Source organism: Thalassophryne amazonica, chromosome 14 (assembly GCF_902500255.1).
Source record: "Thalassophryne amazonica chromosome 14, fThaAma1.1, whole genome shotgun sequence".
Taxonomy (NCBI): domain Eukaryota; kingdom Metazoa; phylum Chordata; class Actinopteri; order Batrachoidiformes; family Batrachoididae; genus Thalassophryne; species Thalassophryne amazonica.
In genome coordinates, this window is record NC_047116.1 from 50,965,917 (window position 1) to 50,988,583 (window position 22,667).

The 22,667-nt window shown below is 40.6% G+C and overlaps 2 long non-coding RNA genes across 2 annotated transcripts; one reads left to right on the plus strand and one right to left on the minus strand.

Annotated features, from left to right (window-relative positions):
* Positions 1-988: 988 nt before the first annotated feature.
* On the minus strand, positions 989-14,014 carry LOC117525318. The gene is made up of 3 exons (XR_004565012.1): positions 13,944-14,014; positions 10,655-10,656; positions 989-1,091 (listed from the first exon to the last, which is right to left on the minus strand). It is a non-coding gene; the product is annotated as an uncharacterized LOC117525318 (long non-coding RNA).
* On the plus strand, positions 1,001-14,035 carry LOC117525317. Its single transcript, XR_004565011.1, has 3 exons — positions 1,001-1,044; positions 3,193-3,194; positions 13,897-14,035. It is a non-coding gene; the product is annotated as an uncharacterized LOC117525317 (long non-coding RNA).
* The last annotated feature ends 8,632 nt before the right edge of the window (positions 14,036-22,667 follow it).

Below are 22,667 nucleotides of genomic sequence, written 5' to 3' on the forward strand. Positions count from 1 at the left end.
GTTTTTTTTTAACTCACTATTATTAACCCTACTCCAACCTCCAACCCTAACCTTAACCATAACCTAATCCTACTCCTTCCCCCCACCCTAACCATAACCACCCCGACCCCCCTGCTTCACTTAAAATTTCGTGCTGCCATCACGGAATGAATTAGATTGAATTTGTTCTGCCGTGATGAAAACGAGGCACTTGTCGTCACAATATCACAAAACAATAAATTAATGTATATTTCGTGCTGCTGAATCATGACTTGCCGTGAGACCAGGTTGCTTATGTCATGACTTCCCTTTCATTTTGAGGGGCTCCAGCAGCTACAGGAAACTACCACAATTAATTTGACATTTGCCTGAACAGCATCTCCAATTGCCCAGATAGCCACAAACTATCTTTAGAAGCATTTATTTTTCTCTAGCTTTACTTAATATATGAGAAACGTATATAAACACACTACATGAAGTGGTTTTAAAGAGACTAGCGAGTGACATCACAGTGCAGCTCTACTGTGATTGGCTGTCACCTACTTCACTCAAAAACAAAACGGATCAGATTGAAACAGAATGTGACTTTTTAACCTCTTAAAATACCTATTAAAATACATCAAGGTTTGCTATCTTTGAACTTGCCCAAGGTCTGTGTCCCAAGAATGTTCGCTGTGAATTTCAACAGTCTGGCAGAAATAGGACTGGACTTATGTTGAGCACAGACAGATGGACGGAAGAAAACACTTTGCAATACCCGATGGCCATATCTATGGAAGCCCATTTCCGCCATCAAAAAAAAAAAAAAAATTCCAGATTACTAAGTCATAATTCCGAGCTAAAAAGTCGTAATTATGAGATTAAAAAAAGTCGTAATTACGAGATAAAAAGTCATAATTGCGAGATAAAAAAGTTGTAATTATGAGATAAAGTCATAATTATGAGATTAAAAAGTCATAATTATGAGATAAAAAAGTCGTAATTATGAGATAAAAAGTCATAATTATGAGATAAAAACTCATAATTACGAGATAAAAAGTCGTAATTATGAGTTTTCCAGTGCGCGTGAGCATCACTCCCTCACAGATGCAGAGGCTCAGCGAACCTGTTTGCTTGACTTGCTGTTGAGTTTCCCTCAAAAAGGTAAGTTTTGGAGATTAATTATAGTCTTCTGCTAGTTAAACGTAGTTACACACTATTAGTTATGGTTTCAGTAACACAAACAAACTTCTTTGCATGGTTTGTGTTCTGTTTGATTGTGGTGTTTAGCCGACGTTCGTGCAGCACGGCGTCCAGGATATCATCAGAACTACCGAGGTCAGGTGTCAGAACTGAGCTATTTACTGTGATGTTTATCCACTTTAAGTAGCATTTATTGGCTTCCACCTCCAAAGAGCTACCTGCTGGGCGTCCTGCTAACAATGCACAACGAAGTGCCGTAAATAAAATAGCGGCGTCACTATAGGCCGGTATTAGTTTGCTCAGTGACCTCCTAACCGTGGTACACAGACAGAAGAGGCGCAGTAACTGTTGAACACAAACTTTTATTTTCCCACAACAGAACAGAACAGAGCCGCCGGCTTGCTCTTCTTCTCGTTTCATTGGCGGTTTACAACCCAACTCGGTGCACTACCGCCACCAATTGTTGGGTGGGGAGCACTGCAAGCAGATGCAGACCCAAACCGAACTAACACAAAACAAAATCACACAGATCTCCCACAATGCCACACACGAGATATCCCAAAATCCTGTCTTCTTAAAACAAAGGAACAGGCTGAGCCAGTAACACCAGCAACCGTGCCAAAGGCTCCATCTACATGGCTATTACATTTGTTATAAACCTAGTTATTATGCTACTGTAAGCAGTAAGAGCCATGGAAGGAGAGACCGTTTGAATATTAACTGAATTATCAGGAAAAACAGGTTCTGAAAATTGGAAGACCAACTGAATTATTTTAAATCTTAAAAACATAAGCGCCCTTTCCTCCAAAAATCAATAAGAGGTATCAAATTAATGATAATGGAGAAAAACAAAATTATAAGAATAACTGTTTAGCTTTTCTTTGCAAAAGGTTATATTAAAGCTTAAACTTTGTTCAGCAGGGTTGAAAATTCTTGGCACTGTTAAAACATGGAAGAGCTCAGCGACTACTTAAGATCCAGGCACGTGTCTGAAGAAGACATACAGCGAATGCAACAGGAAAAGGTGCCAGTTATGTAAATAAAATGTGATGCTATATAGCATATAGGTTTTATATATATATATATATATATATAATTCCATGCCCTTTCTTTAGGAACTAATGAAATGTTTTTGAATTTCAGATTGATTCCAGTGTCATAAATCTAATGACAGATGAACAGCTAAAGGAGTATCTACCATCATACGGTGATCGACTGGCTGTTTTTGGATACTCAAGACGGCAGGAAAAAGAACCAAGTAGTCGTAAGCTAAAGGTCTTTGAGCGGCTTAGAGGAAAACTCTCAAGAAACTAAGGGAATCCTTCAACTCAAATAGAACCCCGAACCACCTACCAAAATGCCAAGAAATACCAAAGAAACGTTGAGATAGGATGGATGCATTTTAGAGAAGAGGTATTTGTACAGGTACGCACCAAAAAAGGTGGGGGGACCAGAAAGGAGAGTGTCCCAAAGGACAGTAAAAAAAAGAACTTGATTGAAAAGGCTGTGCAGTTTTCTTTACTTTCAAGTTATTCTGCCTGATGGTAAGCTTTATTAATTATAGGATGAAAAAGTCATAAATGAGTTTTCCATGGACTGTCATTTCATAGAGGAGTAATTCAAACGTGAATTTACAAATGATGAAATACTGACTTTGCTTGCAGAGTCTGTCAGGAAAGATGACTTTAAGCTTGCTTTCAGCTTGTTTTCATCTTGGAATATAGTACGTGCCATGGGATTAATATACATGCTGTTGGATTAAACTGGACAGTGTTTGGTACTTTCCCGGAGTAAGTGAGGTCATACCGGACTTTTCCATTACAAATGGGGAGGCCCACGGAATGAACTCAGTGGTGAAGACGATGGAATATGTCTAAGAATAATTCTAACATGACAAGTATGATCAAATGAAGGATTAATGTGTTAAAATTGAGTTGATTAGAAAAAGTATGTTATAAATAAGTGAAATGAATGATTATATGAGTTGTTTTTCATAAAGAGTGCAGAGTCAGAGGAAAAGAGGAAGTGAAGAAGTTGTTTTTCATAAAGAGTGCAGAGTCAGAGAGAAAGAGGAAGTGAAGATGATGTTGCAAGCAGGGCAAGAAAAGCTGATGATAAACAACTGATCAAATGATTAAGATGTTGGTAAAATATGAAATGAATAATAAGGAATGAAAATGTTTGTATATGATCATATGAATTGTTTTTATGTAAAAGAGAGTTGTAATGAAATGATTGAATATGATTGATGTGATTCTAAAGAAATGATTTAAAAGAATGAATTCTCAGAAAAGCTGAAGTGTTAACAGAAAAGAGGAACTTGAGAAATAAGTTACTGGCAAGGGACCGCAAATGGCTTCCAGTAAGGGAAGGAGAAGGGAGGAGGTTTTGAGTCACCAGCGTCCCCATGGTAACCAAGATGATCTGAAGACAAGAGTCCAGCACATATATAAACTGTGAAACACCAGGAAACAGGGTTATTCTTCCAGGGAGAGGTGCTGTTGCCACTTCTCCCCTGCTACGAGGAAATCACAAGACTTGACCATCTTGTGAGCATCAATTGGAATTGTGGAGTGAGAGGATTGGAGCCATAAGAGATCATTTGAGAGAGTTTTCAACTCCCACTCAGGCCGTCCAGTCACGGAGTAGCAGAACATTGGAGAATAATCACTGGCCTTAAGTCTGAGTGGGGAATGTTCAACGTTTTCTCTCTCAAGGAACATCACAGCATACCAGAATGGATTAGATCAACTTTTGGTTGATTGAAGAAGGAATAAACTCTTATGTGGATTAACTTCCTGAAGGATTACAACATCACACAAGGATCGTGGTCAGCTAACGACTAATAGCTGATGAAGAGGAAATCAAGTTCATCGAGCTGGGGACCCCAACCTCAATAACCTCCTTTCCTCACTCCTAGAAAAACTGTTAAGAAGTCAATCCAGTCCCAGTCAAAGTAAGATCAGTCAGAATTATTGAATCAAAAACAAAAATCTCTGCCAATCATTATTCTAATTATACTTGAATTATCGTTGTGAAATTATCATCATATAACCTATTTTGATTATGCTGTCGGCACTTGCAAAACCTGCAATAAATTTCCAAGCATGCAGTTAAAGTGTTAAGGCTCGGACATTGGATTATTGATGCTTCTTAAGGTGTAAAAGTTAAAGTTTATTGGGTGTACAACATCAAAAAAGGCTCTAAAAGGTTAGTCTGGTTTTTTAATGAAAATAACACATCCTGGGGACTCGCTGTACGAGTCACTGAATTCAAAATCTAGCAACATTCCAAGAGCCCTGATCCAGAAGAGGAGAGCTGCCGTTAACGGGCGTGGCCGGTTCGTATCCTGGTTCCAGAGAAGGCTATTCGACCGGGGTGCGAGATCAGCGTCAGCGGGGTGGACGTCCGGATGGAGGCAGTGAGCGGCTAGACGAATCTCCTCGCCACCAGCTTGAATAGCCTTTGTGCAGCCCTGCCGGGTAATACCCGCGGAGACACGAAGGTCGGACCCCAGAGACGGAGAGCTGGTTTTGTACACAAACACACTCATCGGAGGGTGAGCGTGTGCCGTGTGTCCAAAAAAGCGGGATCTGAAGAATAAAACAGATGTTGCAGATGTAGCAACTTTCATTGAGTGGGAACTGGAAACATCAGGTCAGTGTCATGGATACAGGTGGATGTACCACAAATGCTAGTTACATGGGATTGTGACAGACAGGGAGACTGTTCGAGTGCTGCTGCGGTTGCTGGATGGTGAAAGTGTTGACCTGAGGTCAAGAAACAGACTAAGAAGGCATGTCTATCACAGCTGCAGACCTAACTACGTATGGCAGGTTGATGGATACGATAAACTCAAGCCAATGGAATTGCAATCAGTGGATGCATCGATGGGTTTTCAAGAAAGATGATATGGCTTGAAGCTTACAAAACTAACAATGACCCTAAGATCATTTCTGGCTACTTCATTGATGCTGTGATCAGTGCTGGTGGATGCCCTGCCAGAATCAGACTTGATTTAGGCACAGAAAATGGCCATATTGCTGCAATGCAGCGGTTTTTTACACTTTTCTGAAAACCAGGCTGAAGTACATGTAACCTTTGGTCCAAGCACTGGTAACCAACGTATTGAACGATGGTGGCTCACCTTGCGGCGTGAGTGTATCCAGTTTTGGATAGATCTGTTTGACAAGCTGAGAGAGGATGGACACTTTTCAGACAGCTTTCTTGACAAGTCATTGATCCAGTTTTGCTTTCTTTAAACAATACAGGTAAACGACAAGTGTGATTGTTTTTTTTTTTGTTTTTTTTTTTTTTTAAGAACCACATTTGGCTGTTACTGAAAAGACATGTATCAATATTAGCTGAGCTACTCCTACAGTAGTGTTCAGAATAATAGTAGTGCTATGTGACTAAAAAGATTAATCCAGGTTTTGAGTATATTTCTTATTGTTACATGGGAAACAAGGTACCAGTAGATTCAGTAGATTCACACAAATCCAACAAGTCCAAGCATTCATGATATGCACACTCTTAAGGCTATGAAATTGGGCTATTAGTAAAAAAAAAAAGTAGAAAAGGGGGTGTTCACAATAATAGTAGTGTGGCATTCAGTCAGTGAGTTTGTCAGTTTTGTGGAGGAAACAGATATGACTCAGGTGTCCCCTATTTAAGGATGAAGCCAGCACCTGTTGAACATGCTTTTCTCTTTGAAAGCCTGAGGAAAATGGGACGTTCAAGACATTGTTCAGAAGAACAGCGTAGTTTGATTAAAAAGTTGATTGGAGAGGGGAAAACTTATACGTAAGTGCAAAAAATTATAGGCTGTTCATCTACAATGATCTCCAATGCTTTAAAATGTACAAATAAACCAGAGATGCGTGGAAGAAAACGGAAAACAACCATCAAAATGGATAGAAGAATAACCAGAATGGCAAAGGCTCACCCATTGATCAGCTCCAGGATGATCAAAGACAGTCTGGAGTTACCTGTAAGTGCTGTGACAGTTAGAAGACGCCTGTGTGAAGCTAATTTATTTGCAAGAATCCCGCGCAAAGTCCCTCTGTTAAATAAAAGACATGTGCAGAAGAGGTTACAATTTGCCAAAGAACACATCAACTGGCCTAAAGAGAAATGGAGGAATTTTTTGTGGACTGATGAGAGTAAAATTGTTCTGTTTCGGTCCAAGGGCCGCAGACAGTTTGTGAGACGACCCCCAAACTCTGAATTCAAGCCACAGTTCACAGTGAAGACAGCGAAGCATGATGTTTGAAGATAATAGTTTTGAGTTTGTAGCGTCAACAGCAGATGCTACTATTATTGTGAACACCCCCTTTTCTACTTTTTTTTACTAATAGCCCAATTTCATAGCCTTAAGAGTGTGCATATCATGAATGATTGGCCTTGTTGGATTTGTGAGAATCTACTGAATCTGCTGGTACCTTGTTTCCCATGTAACAATAAGAAATATACTCAAAACCTGGATTAATCTTTTTAGTCACATAACACTACTATTATTCTGAACACTACTGTACATTGCCCTCTAGAAAGAGATTACTGAAGTTGCATCAACCTGGAATGACCACAGAGTTCATCAAGTCCACAATTCACGCTCACCACATGGACGCCTCTCGATAGTACATGCAGTCCCTCACCTGTACGGAGGCAGGGAATGTTTGCATTGTGTGGAAATGGAAAAGATTCAAGTCTGTCTTCAAGAGTGTGCATTCAAGAACTTCCCATGTGATGTTGATGTGTTCCACATCTGTGTTGACCTAATGTCAGAGTTTAATCTGAAACTTACAAATGATGTGTTTGAAACAGTGATCCTATACATCCAGCTCAGGCAGCTTATTATCAGTAACCTTGATCTGGACCACTAGTATTCCTGGACATGTCATTTTTTGTTCAGAAATTGTTTCTTTCCTGCTTAATTACAGGAGTGATGTAAACTTGCATATACATTGTTGGAGAAAATGTTTTAACATGTTACAATGCATCGGTATTTGTATGTATTTTGATATGTTTATAATGAGGCCAACTGTTCAAATTCACACCAGTGTACACACAGGTATTGGTGGTTGTAACAACTGATTAAAAAAAAATTCAGACATGTTCACTCAAAAATTTATTACCTCCGCCAAGGAGATTATGTTTTCGGTCGAGTTTGTTTGTTTGTTTGTTTGTTTGTCTGTCTGTCTGCAGGATAACTCAAAAAGTTTTAAACGTATTTTGATGAAATTTTGTGGAGTGGTTGGAAATGACAAGAGGATTTTAGTGGTGGTCCGGATCATGATCCGGATCCAGGGATTTTTTTAAAGGATTCTTCACCATTGCGGGATAGGGGGAATTTTGACATTCTAGTTTCTAACTCCACAAAAAACAAGGCAGAAAGGCTTGAAAAAAATTAGGGTGTAACATAGTTAAATGTTCTATCAAACAACAAAGTTTGGTGATGATCGGATCCGGATTCCGGATCTGGTGATCCAGAATATGCAAAAATATAGCGAAAATAGAAAATGTGTCAGTGTGAGGTGACAAATGAAGCTGTATCTCTGTACTGATTCAGTAAGGTGTCATCAGATTTGATGTAGCTTCAAATGTTATGGAGCTAGAGCCAGAAGAAAACCGCCATTACCGAAATATCATTTTTATACAATAAATTTGGAACTAATAGAGACATAAAAGTGATTCCAAGTTCTAGTGCATAGGTGTCAGACTGATTCCAGAAAGGGCCAAGAGGGTGCAGGTTTTCTTTGCAACCACCAACTCCATCAGGTGGCATTACTGACCAACATCACTTTGAGCAGATGATGAGTTCACCAGTGAAATCACCTGGTGGAGTTGGTGGTTGCAAAGAAAACCTGCACCCTCTTGGCCCTTTCTGGAATCAGTTTGACATGTATGTTCTAGTGGTATGATTTCATGGTCAAGGATGTCAAATATAAAGGAAAGAAAAGTGTATGTATCATAGTTTTGGTTGTAACACTGAATTGTTGAATAGATCACTGTGCCTAGGAGGGAGTCTCTTTAGGGTCAGTGACCCTATGGCCTTGTTAGTAAACGATGTCAAATACAACACACTGCAAAAAGGAAATCCCTCATGACAAACTATACAGGGCTGGGGAGCACAATGAATTTATTAGATGAAGGACTATCATTTGGCATTATTATATTTTAGTGGCAATGAATATCACTATCCAGATTACTTCACTTAGCAAAAGCAAAGTGATGAGTCAGCAGTATACTCAGCAGTGGTTAAGTTCTGGTTCAGTGCACATCACTGAACAAAGTACACAAGGTGCAAAACCCACTCCCAGGTGTTGATGAATCACGCCTAGGATCCAGAAAACCCAGAGACTGACATCAGCACCTTACTGTCACATATATTCTGCTTCGCTGCACTTCACTGAATATATAGATATAGATATATAGATATAGCACTTCATTATGTAGCACATGCAGCACTTAAAAAAATAGTTCTATTTCAGAATTTACTGTTATTTATTTAGAGAAGTCTTTCATAAATGTTAAAAAATTCATATATGTGCAGTTTAGTTGAATAATAAATGGAATTTTGTCTCTTATTTGTTTATGTCTATAAGCACATGCAATATCAATATCAGTGCTCAGATGACAGTAGCTTCTGGGAAAGCTGCAAGTTGCAATAAACTGTGATGCCAAGCACTAAGGATACATGTTATCCAGTCACAGCAGATGAAACTTTTTTTTACTACTGAGCAAACATCATTGTTAGACTTTTTAGGTTGAATGATTCCACGGCGTGTACTTGTAGATGTTATGGCGTCAGTGACCCCATGGCCTTGGCGGAGGTTTGCACTCTGAGTGCTTCTAGTTCTAACATATAAAGCTTCAAAGAATACAAAATATACGCCTTAACCCTGCGTCTTTTGGCAGCTTTATTTTCTGAAGCAAAGCAAAACTGCAACAAAAACTTTCCAACTTGAAACATAATGTCATTTGTCAATTTATCAATTTCTGAAACAAAGTTAAGTAGTTATTATTTTTGCTTGATTTGCACTGCTTACATACTGTGTTCTTAGCAAACTTGAAAATCTATTTAACAACCATCTGCAGTGAAAAAGTTCCAAAACAAAAAGGTTGGTGCCAACTTGCAATTCAAAAAGATGACCATCTTGTGACTTGACAGGAATTTCATCACAATTAAACATGCTTGAAATGTGCAGAAAATAAACTTTCTTAAAATAAATATTTCAAAACTAACCTTGCAGTATTTAATAAGAAATACATAATCTCAACAAGAGTACAGTGCTCGTAGAGCATAAACCTCCAACAACACTAGTTTCCAATTCCACAAATTTTTATCTTGGAAAAAATTTCAAGGTCAAATTCTTGTTAGAGGTGGTTTTTCAAAAACAAAAATAGAATACAAAATATAGCTTAAAAGGGCTTTTCAATATTAAAATTAAATATCTGCTAAATCCATAATCTGGATCAGAACCGGATCAAACTTTGTGATATGATAGTAAGTGCCAGTCTGCACCTCACTTTCAAATAGGAGAGTGATTGGGGCATGCTTGATTAAAATGTAATGTCAAATATACGTTAAATGTTTCAATGTTAAAATCATATGTTTGCAAAATCCATAATCTGGACCACAACTGGATCAAACTTTGTGAGATGATAGTGCCAGTCTGCACCTCACTTTAAAATACAAGAGTGGTCGGGGCATGTTTAAGATACAATGTAAAATATACATTAAATAGGATTTTCAATGTTAAATTTAAATGTCCACAAGATCTGCAATCTGGATCAGAGCTGGATCAAACTTTTGTCAGGTGATAAAGGATACCATCCTACATAATGCTCTCAAATATGAAAGGAATTTGATCTTTTTTGACAGTTGTGAATTTTTGAACATTGATTCAGTGTTAAAGATAGGGATTTTTCCTGATTTTGACCTATGATGTGGAAAATGTAATCACTTCTTGCCTATCGGGATATAAATCTTCAGTAAAAAATTCATAATATTTGTGGGCTCCAGGCTGTTCACAAACAAACAAACATGGGCAAAAACACAACCTCCTCCAACTTTGTTGGCAGAGGTAATAATAGAAAAAAAAAGTGCAGGCCTGTTTATCCTCATTAAAGAAGACAAAAAAGTAACAGTGTAAATGGCTCTCTTATCAAGGCAATATTACCTACAACGGCTTTTAACAAATTCTTATGTATCAGAACACATATGGTCAGATCTATCTTCATGACTAATAAGTAATACATTTTTGCCCACCACTCGAAACAGTACACTTATCTTAAACTTCCAACTTTGTTGAGGTGTATAAATTTGTATTCAGCTTTACCATTTAAAGTAGTCTACAGAGTAAACAGTGCATCCTACCCCCACCCCCCACCACCCAAACGAATAAAATAAAGAAGTGCTGATCAACATGGATACTTCAGTAATAAGCTTGTGTCTACCTCCTTTTTTTTCAAATCAATCTGGAAGACAAACTTCTGATGGAAGTCCCAAACCTTTGGGTAGAAATTGTCACACTTACACAATGTCCATTACCCACACACTGCTATCTAAAATTTTGTTCATTTCATTTCTGAAATCTGGGTAGTCACTATAACTGACTGGCAGCTCCAAGTAGCAGCCACATGTGTGAGCAACAGGTCTTCTCTGAAATCCCTGCAGTTGTGTAAAGGTGACAGTGATGCTCTTTCCTATGAACAAATCAGAGCCAGTGCAGAATCTGAGGAAAAGGGAGAGATGCCTAGTGTCTGATTCCCTGAGGTAAGTACTGACATACTTGACAATTTGTTTTTCCTGGTAATTTTGAGTACTGGGGTACATCATTGATCTCATGATTTTTTGTAATGTTGGTTGTAGCTCGTCGTAGACAGTTTGGAGCCTTTTGAGCTCAGCTCTGAGAGGTTTGAGTATGGTGCGCCACTGTTCAATAACAAAGGCTGGTTCCTGAATCAGTTTTTGGTGAGCAAGCTCCCTTAAGATTTGCTCAATGTTTTCTTCTGTTGGGAGTCTCCGGCACTCATGATTATCTAGAATTTCCATCAATTCTTCCTGGTCAACACTTTCAAAATCTGAACGGCAAGTTTCAAAGATCACTCGGTCAGACTCTGACACGTACTTGAAAAAGAAGTCCATAAGATCGCTCTCCACAAAGCCTAAAACTGCTTGTTCCAACAGTACAGGTGAAAGCTTTACAGGAAGATATTTCTCTTTTTGCCAGCCAAATGAGATGATTCTGCCTACACTCTCCCATTCATGTTGACCAAAATCATGCCACAGTTGAGGCACTTTGAATCCATTTCCCATGGTACATTGCTCATAGAAGTCATTCCAAAATTCTGAAAGCACATCCCTCAAAACACCACCATCATCCACAGCATTTTCAAGCTCAGGCAGAATAACTTGAAAGTAAACATTATCCTCCATGGTTTTTTTCTTCAGAAAAAAATTGTATAAGTTCTCTGAGAATCTGACCACGATGAAGAGCAACAATTTTCTTCACACTCGCTCTCTGAAAGGTTTGTCCCTGCAGCAGATCCATGGAAAGAGGCAAGGTTGATTCCAAAGACAGTTCTTGAGGTAGAGGCAGGGTGTCATCAAGAATGGAGTACTCCGTCCCAACCATGCTCTCTGTGTGAAAGGTTATAATGCCACTGTCTTCTAAATTGTCCACCTGAAGCAATGCTTCATGTCCTGGCAAACTGCCTACATTAGTCAGGTCAACTGTGGTGCAGAGGACAGGAACACACTCGCTGCTTTCAGCTGCAAATACGTCACTCCTTCCAACAAAAATGACATCAGCTGCATCTGTGCCCACAACAGTTGTTGCAGAGGTTCCTGCAGCAGTCTGTGACATATTGTGCCCAGTAAGTATGTTTTCACTTTCTTTCACAGCTGTGTCACCATGCTCTTCTTCCAGATCCGTGTCACGGTTAAAGGTTTTTTTCTTGGTTGTTAAATAGAAACGTAAGATGGGTAACTTTGTCTTATCATATAGCTCCCCAACTGTGATACTGTCCTCTAATGGCTGCTGCTGGAAGTCAGTTAAGTCAATGTCGAAATCTGCAAGGGTCCCCTCAGTACTTTTTCCACCAGGAAAAAACAATTGCACAGCCTTTTCAATCAAGTTCTTTTTTTTACTGTCCTTTGGGACACTCTCCTTTCTGGTCCCCCCACCTTTTTTGGTGTGTACCTGTACAAATACCTCTTCTCTAAAATGCATCCATCCTATCTCAACTTTTCTTTGGTATTTCTTGGCATTTTGGTAGGTGGTTCGAGGTTCTATTTGAGTTGAAAGATTCCCTTGGTTTCTTGAGAGTTTTCCTCTAAGCCGTCTTGAGTATCCAAAACAGCCAGTCGATCACCGTATGATGGTAGATACTCCTTTAGCTGTTCATCTGTCATTAGATTTATGACACTGGAATCAATCTGAAATTCAAAAACATTTCATTAGTTCCTAAAGAAAGGGCATGGAATTATATATATATATATATATATATATATATATATATATATATATATATATATATATATATATATATATATATATATATATATATAAAACCTATATGCTATATAGCATCACATTTTATTTACATAACTGGCACTTTTATTGATACTGACTACCTTTTCCTGTTGCAGTCGCTGTATGTCTTCTTCAGACACGTGCCTGGATCTTAAGTAGTCGCTGAGCTCTTCCATGTTTTAACAGTGCCAGGAATTTTCAACCCTGCTGAACAAAGTTTAAGCTTTAATATAACCTGTTGCAAAGAAAAGCTAAACAGTTATTCTTATAATTTTGTTTTTCTCCATTATCATTAATTTGATACCTCTTATTGATTTTTGGAGGAAAGGGCGCTTATGTTTTTAAGATTTAAAATAATTCAGTTGGTCTTCCAATTTTCAGACCCTGTTTTTCCTGATAATTCAGTTAATATTCAAACGGTCTCTCCTTCCATGGCTCTTACTGCTTACAGTAGCATAATAACTAGGTTTATAACAAATGTAATAGCCATGTAGATGGAGCCTTTGGCACGGTTGCTGGTGTTACTGGCTCAGCCTGTTCCTTTGTTTTAAGAAGACAGGATTTTGGGATATCTCGTGTGTGGCATTGTGGGAGATCTGTGTGGTTTTGTTTTGTGTTACTTCGGTTTGGGTCTGCATCTGCTTGCAGTGCTCCCCACCCAACAATTGGTGGCGGTAGTGCACCGAGTTGGGTTGTAAACCGCCAATGAAACGAGAAGAAGAGCAAGCCGGCGGCTCTGTTCTGTTCTGTTGTGGGAAAATAAAAGTTTGTGTTCAACAGTTACTGCGCCTCTTCTGTCTGTGTACCACGGTTAGGAGGTCACTGAGCAAACTAATACCGGCCTATAGTGACGCCGCTATTTTATTTATGGCACTTCGTTGTGCATCGTTAGCAGGACGCCCAGCAGGTAGCTCTTTGAAGGTGGAAGCCAATAAACGCTACTTAAAGTGGATAAACATCACAGTAAATAGCTCAGTTCTGACACCTGACCTCGGTAGTTCTGATGATATCCTGGACGCCGCGCTGCACGAACGTCGGCTAAACACCACAATCAAACAGAACACAAACCATGCAAAGAAGTTTGTTTGTGTTACTGAAACCATAACTAATAGTGTGTAACTACGTTTAACTAGCAGAAGACTATAATTAACCTCCAAAACTTACCTTTTTGAGGGAAACTCCACAGCAAGTCAAGCAAACAGGTTCGCTGAGCCTCTGCATCTGTGAGGGAGTGATGCTCACGCGCACTGGAAAACTCATAATTACGACTTTTTATCTCGTAATTACGACTTTTTATCTCATAATTACGACTTTTTTATCTCGCAATTATGACTTTTTATGTCGTAATTATGAGTTTTTTTTTATCTCATAATTATGACTTTTTATCTCATAATTATGACTTTTTTTATGTCATAATTATGACTTTTTATATCATAATTACGACTTTTTATCTCGTAATTATGACTTAGTAATCTGGAATTTTTTTTTTTTTTTTGGTGGCGGAAATGGGCTTCCATACATATCTGATGACCTCGGGTAAAAAGATTTTCATGTAATGTGTGATAGGAAATGTTGATGACCCAGTGAAAATTGGCTGCGGGACCTGACAAACATTAAAACTGTAATAAATAAATAAATAAATAAATAAATAAATAAATAAAAGACTTTTAAAAATGTTTTCAGGATATTTCAATTAAACACTGCAATGCCATTTTTAGCATTATATAATAAAATGAACATGCCATCAATTGCTTTCCTAGTTACTTGTTACCTCTTACTATAATTTGGCAGTTACTTTGCAAACTAGCTCTTATAAACAGTCATTTTCTGTCTCATTTCAGTCAGTTTAAGAAGTGGATATCTTATGAAAAGTGAAACACTGTGGCATAATTCTATTAAGACCTTGCTGTACCCAATATTTTACAAGATAAGAAAGATTAAATAATTCATTATTATCAAATGATTTTCATTTGTGGTGACCTGGGTCTTGTCTCACAAAGCAAGATGAAGGTATAACATTTTGAAAAATTATGTAAATGGCATGCACTTGAATGAGTGGGAGCTTTTGGATTTAACTTACTGCAGTTATCCGAGTTATTTTGCTGGTAATCCTGGTTCTCAACACAGGCCATGGATCAGCTGAGTTGGTATCAGTAATATGTATCACACTTTATCGCATCGTCAGCTATAGGGATCAGGCTATCTTCAATCCACTCAAAGCTCTTTAAATCCAAAAATACGCTATTGGTATCTCTCCTCAAATACCAAATCTGGAGCGGCTACCCTTTCAAGAACATCTGCTGGCTTAACCGTGAAGGAAATTTTGTCCTTCACACCATAAAAAGTGTGTAAGTCTCATTACACAATGTACAGACAAGAAAATCAGTTGCAGATGTAGAAATGATGGAGACACAGTAAATAGCACGACTGTCCACATCTGAAACACATAACTGCATGACTTGGGATTATTTGAGAAAAGCACGTGGACCTGACTGTTCTTTCAGCATAACTGAACAATCTGACCATCAAAAATGTAAAAAAAAAACAAAAAATAACAAGACAGTATTGTAGAATTTTAATTACTACAGACATTGTTAATGTCATATAACATAATTGTGAAAATTCCATTTGTGCAAAAAATTGTTTTCTCAGATGGATAATATTTGTTTGCTATTTTTCATATGTCTTGGGAACGCGTTGAGATCCCCCAGGAAGTTAGAACACTTGGCCGAGGGTATGTTGGTATGTGTGTGATGAGCTGCTTGGTCTACTGCCACTGCGATGCAGGCCCGGATAATCAGCAGAAAATGAATGAATGAAAGTTGCTAACACACCTTTGAGTTTGTAAAAAGCTGTAATAAACTCTATAATGTTATTTATTATTATTATTATTACAAGACCTTCCAGGAACACAACAATAACTTGGGTAACAGGAACCAAGCCACACCAAGCCAGAATAGTACCCAGCATTGTGCATGTATGCAAACCACTCTGAAGACCCGGAAGTTGGGTTAAACCTATGGATTGTATATGTAATGGACAAATCTGTGATGCCACTCTGAAGTTTTGTGAAGAGTGGGTTTGAAGCTTAAGAACAGTGGGTATGCCAGAAAAAACTGGCTACCTCTTGACCACCCATAAATGAGGAATGGGGTGGAGTGTTGACAAGAACGGGCTGATCTGGGTAGAACAATTCAATGGCAACCACGCTCACTCATCTTAAATTTACCAAGATAGCTAAGGTTAACATACAGTGACTGATCAAGCATATTTTTTGCAGACTGCATGGCTTTGGTGGAGTGGCTTCTATAAACGGCAGCTAGAATGCGTGTATTAAAAACGATGATAGGCATATAACTTCAATATCCATGGGATTATGGGGTGGCTATCATTATGAATATATGCTTAATAGTGCTAACGGTGCCAACATACAAATGTAAAATACAAAAAAAAAAACACTCACCACGGACTACTAGTGCCTGATCACTTGTACTACGCCATGCTGTGCAACCTGAATGGGAGCTGCCTCTCAAATTGGCCACACCCTTATTATACACAAATTTATGACTTAATACAGATCAAAAATAACTCCTATAAAATTGACCTTCTGTACAGTAGTCATGAACAAGAAAACAAGTTAAACACACCAAAACCATCAATTGTACCACACTGTAAACATGTTTTGTTTTGGCTGTAAAGTTGAACATTTTAACATGGGGTTCTATCAGAACTGACCTGCTTTTGGAGCCAGTTTCAAGTGGTGATTTGAGGAACTGCAGGTTTTGGCACTTCTGCCTTGGCTTAATTTGTTTTTGTTTTTTGTTTTTTTGCAGTGGAGGTTGCCACTTGGTCAAATGTAATTGTGTTGCCAGGTCCCTACTAAGAACACAGCTACAAGAAAATTGAATTAAGAAAAGTGCTTTTCAAAATTCAAGTGTTAGTATCATTCTTTTTTCTGTGCATTATGTATTTTCAGACATAAAAGAACAGAAGTCAGATGTTTATTAAATTTATTATCTCTTATCACTGTTATTCTTGCAGAGAACATTACATTTGGCGACAAAGCTTTCCAACTGAGCAACTGCCAATGCTGGAAAAGCAGAAAAATGAAAAAAACACAACTGGATTAAAACTGCAATTCAAGACATTCCAGAGACAATAACTTAAATAACTGGGACCTTTATCAAAGCACAGTAACATGGCAGTATACGTAAGGTTTGAATGTTTAGTAGTTTCAATTCATCCTGCATTTTTGTGGACATACCAAAACAGAGGAATGCAGCTGGCATTCTGTCCAAGGTGTACCCCACCACTGGAATAAGGTCCAACTCCCAAGGACCCTAACCTGGAAAAAGTGGGAGGAGAAATTTAACCCTAAGAATCCATAGTGTGATTCTTAAGAAAAAAATAAAATGAAGACAACTCACAAGAAATAAACCACAAATTGGTTCCTGACAAAGTGAACAATTAAAATATAAAATACATACTTTAACCACACACTACTCTCAACGTGCATAGATGTGATGCACGTACATTCACATTTGCACCACCTCATTCTCGCATCACTAATGAGGCTACTCAAGAGTTCTGCTGAGGAAGAAATGTGGACTCCTCAGTTTTCACTTTAGTTAGGCAGCACTTTGAAGATATGTCCACTTGCATGTAATTGAAACTAGCAGCCGTTTACAGGGTCCTGTTAAAGGAAGACTGCCAATTAGGCTGTCACTTGCTGAACACTAATGAGAAATTAGACCCTTTAATCACTGTAAATGTTGATACTAATGGTGAGTTACCTGCCAGCCTCCACTTACTTTGTGAATACCAATGGGCTGCTAGCAAGCAAAGACAAAGCTTGTCTTTGCAAGTGTGAGCTGCTGCAGCTGCTCGCACTGTGTTCCTGCTTGACAGACACCGTCGCGTGCATGAGCCGCTGCACCGGGATCGTGCACACCTGCCCGTCGGCGCGATGTTTCGTCGTGCGTTATTCTAACTGTCTCGCACTGTTTCGCCGTAATTTGATCAAATTTGCACTATGTGTGAAGGGGCCCTTAAGCACAGGTTTCAAACAGAAGAGAACCCACACAACACACTCCAGACAGATAAAAGTTCAGCAAAGTGGTTTATTGCAAAGTAAAGGGGTTCCACTATGCTCAGCAGGGCAGGCAGGGCTGGTGGGCGTGGCTGGGCTAGAGAACAAAGCACAAACAATACTGGGGTTAAAAAGGAGCACAAAACAGAATACAACCAAGCTACAAATGTGAAGTATGGCCAAGTCGTTATGGGAAGCCGGGGCACAGTGGATCAGAAATGCTGTTTTGTGGCAGCATAAACACATTATGCATAGGTTTAGGTCATTCTATTGTGGATTTAATACAGCAAGTTATTGTTTATAATGTCTCCCAAGTGTAATTTACAGGTGTTTAAAGCGATTTTAAAATTTTTGATTCACTGTGCCCCAGAGACTAATTCATGGGGCACAGTGAATCAGTGTCCGGGACACAGTAAATTAACTTAGAATATAATGAAAAAACATGATTGTAAAGATTTCTTCAAAATTATGAAATATATGCAAATGCATATACAAACTATAATCCAGCAAAACCAGCTACGTATAAAATGTGTGTCTTATATAGTGATATAAGTCCTTTAGAATCTATATAAATACAACTGTCATCATTTCTGTTCAAATATGAAAACAGTTGTTTATATACACAAATTATAGAATTAATTCATGGAAAAATAAACATATAAGCTTCAACAAGTAATATTTGTCATCCGCTTGATACTGGGGCTTAGTAATTCACTTTCTTGACTGATTCACTGAGCCCCAATTCACTGTGCCCCCGGTGCATGTGACACACGAGTCATGTTATCAAATAGCTGATAGTCTGGAGAAGACATAACACATGCTCATCAATTGGACGGGGAAGTCTTCTAACGAGTAACAATTTTTTGGGCCACCTTTCCTCTGTTGTGAGACATAAATACAAAGACACTGACATCCACAAAATTTACTTTTGATAGGACAAAACTGACTTCACTTACCACTTAGTTTTATCCTTAATGTATCCAAAAACAAAACACTCATTGATAAGGGGGATGTCTTTATGCATAAAAATATGACATAGCTGCTACAAATATATAGCAGTATTGCAGAGATAGCTACTGATTCACTGTACCCCGTGATTCACCATGTCCCGGTTTCTGCTATTACAGTGGTTACAACAATGAACTGGCAATGAGTGGAGAGTGAGATCGGGTTTAAATGCTGCAGCTTGAGTTGGAGGCAATCAATGTACATCCCCAATTCCAATGAAGTTGGGACTTCTATCAAATGTAAATAAAAACAAATACAATGATTTGCAAATCCTCTTCAACCTATATTGAATTGAATACATCACAAAGACGAGATATTTAATGTTCAAACTGATAAACTTTATTGTTTTTGTGCAAATATTTGCACATTTTTAAATGGATGCCTGCGACATGTTTCAAAAAAGCTGGGACAGTGGAATGTTTACCACTGTATTACATCACCTTTCCTTCTAATAACACTCAATAAGCATTTGGGAATTGAGGACACTAATTAATGAAGCTTTGCAGGTGGAATTCTTTCCCATTCTTGCTTGATGTACTACTTCAGTTTTTCAACAGTCCGTGGTCTCCTTTGTCATATTTTGCGCTTCATAATGCACCACACTTTTTCAGTGGGCGACAGGCAGGCAGGCAGGCCAGTCTAGTACCCACACTCGTTTATTATGAAGCCACGCTGTTGTAACACGTGCAGAATGTGGCTTGGCATTGTCTTACTGAAATAAGCAGGGACGTCCCTGAAAAGACATTGCTTGGATGGCAGCATGTGTTGCTCCAAAACCTGGATGTACCTTTCAGCATTGATGGTGCCATCACAGATGTGTAAGTTGCCCATGTCATGGGCACTAACACAGCCCCACACCATGACAGATGCTAGCTTTTGAACTTTGCATTGGTAACAATAATATGGTCTTCTTCCTCTTTTGTCCAGAGGACACGACATCCATGATTTCCAAAAACATTTTGAAATGTGGACTCATCAGACCACAGCACACTTTTCCACTTTGCATCTGCCCATTTCAATTGAGCTCAGGCCCAGAGAAGGTGGCGGCGTTTCTGGATGTTGTTGATGTATGGCTTTCGCTTTGCATCGTAGAGTTTTAACTTGCACTTGTAGATGTAGCGACAAAATGTGTTAACTGACAATGGTTTACTGAAGTGTTCCTGAGCCCACGCGGTAAAATCCTTTACACAATGATGTCAGTTTTTAATGCAATGCCGCCTGAGGGATCGAAGGTCACGGGCGTTCAGTGTTGATTTTCAGCCTTGCCGCTTATGTGTAGAAAGTCCTCCAGATTCTCTGAATCTTCTGATTATATTATGGATGTTGTGTGGGCCGCCAGAAGAGGAGGTACTGCTGGCCCACCAGCAGTGGGCGCCCTGCCTGAAGTGCGGGCTTCAGGCACGAGAGGGCGCTGCCGCCACGGACACAGCCGGGGGTGACAGCTGTCACTCATTATCTCTTGACAGCTGTCACCCATCTACTCAACATTATCTCACTCCATAAAGACCAGACGTCATCTCCACCTCGTTGCCGACATATCGTACTTCGTTGGAGGTAATATCCTCAGCCATTTGTGTTGCAACATATCTGTATATTGTGAGTGTTTGCAGGAGTACCGGTCCCTCTTTCTGTGGAGGCTGAGTGAGTGCAGGACGGCACTCTTTTCCCCTGAGGAATCACTGCGGTACTCTGCAACATATTGAGTGAGAGGTGGAGGTGGCATTCCCACCGTTGTTGTTACGGGGTGTACACACACCCACACTTGACTGTCTTTGTTCTCGCCAGCAGTACCAGATCCGACAGTCGGGGACGGTGATCACCTGGGAATTCGGGACTTGGCGGCTCCAGTATTCACCAGGTTCGGTGGTGGCGGAAATCGTGTGGTTCCGGCTCTTCTCAGGACAGACGTCTTCTATCCTCGAGCCTGCCCACACGTCACCTTTGTGGATGGATTGTAATCATATTCTGAGATTGTCTGTATGTTCGTTGTGCACCTTCACAACATTAAATTGTTAATTTTTGGCTCATCTATTGACCGTTCATTTGCGCCCCCTGTTGTGGGTCCGTGTCACTACACTTTCACAACAGGATATCTTAGCCAGCGTCATGGACTCCGAGGGGCGTCACCCGGCTGTTGAATGACCAATGGGAGAGCAGGGAGCGCAGGCGTCTGCAGGAGGCATGATTGGTGAGCTGCAGCACATTCTCACTGCCTTTACGGCTCGGTTGGATCAAATGACCGAGCAAAACATCCTCCTGAACCGCAGGGTGGCGGCGAGCGCTCAGGGCGCTGCTGCAGCTCCTCCTCCTGCCGACCCTGTGCAGGATATGAACGTTCCAGTGGTGGTTCAACAACCCCTCCCACCATCCCCTGAAGCATACATAAGCCCTCCTGAGCCGTACGGAGGTTGTGTGGAGACGTGCGCGGACTTTCTCATGCAGTGTTCACTCGTCTTCGCACAACGTCCCGTCATGTATGCGTCAGATGCTAGTAAAATAGCTTATGTGATTGCTCTGCTTCGGGGTAAGGCACGCGCCTGGGCTACGGCGCTCTGGGAACAGAACTCACGGTTGTTATCAGCATACACTGGGTTTGTGTGGGGAGTTCAGAACAGTGTTTGATCACCCTAACAGAGGAGAGACCGCTTCAACAATGCTGCTGTCAATGCGACAGGGGCGCCGGTGCGCAGCCGAATATGCAGTCGACTTCCGCATCACGGCTGCGAGGTCGGGCTGGAATAACGTTGCGCTCTGCGCCGCCTTCATAAACGGACTGTCATCGGTCCTGAAGGAGCATCTGGTAGCTAAGGAGGAACCGCGGGATTTAGATGGGCTTATCGATCTCGTTATACGGTTAGACAATCGGTTGGAGGAACGCCGTCGGGAGCGAGGCGAAGGACGTGGCCGGATACGCGCCGCCCCTCTCCCTTCCGGGTTCAAAAAGGGGCCGCCCTCCCCACGCTCCACAGCCGCAGCGCTCCATGGGGCAACAGCTCCCCCTGCTGACGTTGTTAGGGAAACGCACAGGGCCAAAATGAGGAGGCTGGTCCGCGGGGAGTGCTTTCTCTGCAGCTCAAAGGAGCACACACAGAAAAACTGCCCCAAACGGCCACAACAACAACCGCCCTCAGAGACTGGGCTAAGGGGGGGGGGTCAAAACATTCACGTGGGACACACACAGATTGCCACACGACTCCCAGTTACAATCCTGAGCGGGGATTTAACCCTTCAAGCCCCAGCACTGGTGGACATGGGGTCAGAAGGGAATTTGCTAGACAGCAGATGGGCAAGGGAGGTAGGGCTCCCTCTGGTGGCGCTTCCTTCGCCATTGCAGGTGCGGGCACTAGATGGCACCCTCCTCCCTTTAATCACACACAAGACACAACCAGTAACTCTGGTGGTGTCTGGAAACCATCGGGAGGAGATTGAGTTTTTTGTAACTCCTTCTACCTCCCGCGTGATTTTGGGCTTCCCATGGATGTTGAAGCACAATCCCCGGATTGATTGGCCGTCTGGGGTGGTGGTTCAGTGGAGCGAAACCTGCCATCGGGTGTGTTCAGGATCCTCGGTTCCTCCCGGTTTACAGGCTAAGGAGGAGGTCAAAGTCCCTCCCAATCTGACGGCAGTGCCGGTTGAGTACCATGATCTGGCTGACGTCTTCAGCAAGGATCTGGCACTCACCCTTCCCCCGCACCGTCCGTACGATTGTGCCATTGATTTGGTTCCAGGCGCTGAGTTCCCGTCCAGCAGGCTGTACAACCTCTCACGACCTGAGTGCGAATCAATGGAGACCTACATCCGGGACTCATTAGCTGCCGGGCTGATCCGGAACTCCACCTCCCCGATGGGGGCAGGTTTCTTTTTTGTGG